Source organism: Beta vulgaris, chromosome 8 (assembly GCF_026745355.1).
Source record: "Beta vulgaris subsp. vulgaris cultivar EL10 chromosome 8, EL10.2, whole genome shotgun sequence".
Taxonomy (NCBI): domain Eukaryota; kingdom Viridiplantae; phylum Streptophyta; class Magnoliopsida; order Caryophyllales; family Amaranthaceae; genus Beta; species Beta vulgaris.
The window spans coordinates 12,569,313-12,570,049 of NC_079209.1; positions in this window are offsets into that span (position 1 = coordinate 12,569,313).

Sequence of the window (737 nt, forward strand, 5' to 3'; positions counted from 1 at the left end):
TAAATATATAATAATTTTAATCATTCAACTATGAGTAACCATCTTTTTCAAACAACTCTCATATTCACATCTACAACAACTCTACGAAATTAGTTAATATTCTACATTTTTGGCTTCTCCTAGTACTTAAAGGTAGTTTCTTAAATTTGAACATTTTGTTATTGTGTTGTTTTTTAATTTTATAATCTGAAATTTTGGGTTATTAATTTACTAATTAATGGTTATTTCATAGGGCTTTGAATTATTCAATTAACAAATTGATTTTTTTATTTTTATTTTTCATCTATAATCAGCATGGCCATCAATTCACTGCTTGCTAGTCGCTGCCAATCTGCTATTGTGCTATAGCCTACAAATTACAGGCTTCCAACGAATTAGAGTGTCCTAATCTGCTAAAAATTACACAATATAATGCTGCCAATCCTTTTTTTTTTTTAGTTTTTGACATCAGAAAATCGTACATTAATTAAAAGAGAAAGTACAGCCTAAAGCTAATACAACCACATCTAATACAACCAAACAAACTGAAAGAAACTTTAAGAGCTTGTACAATACATAGAAACAAAAACCAACAAAAAACAATAAAAAGTCGCAAGTGACTGAGGGCATCGCTGGTCAAAGATAGTGATGGTGGAGTGAAAACTTGGATCGCTAATGAAAGTGGTGAGAGGAACGATTGTCGTTCACAATTCGGACAACGAACAACGAACGGCGAGCGTCGTACCTCGCCGCATGAG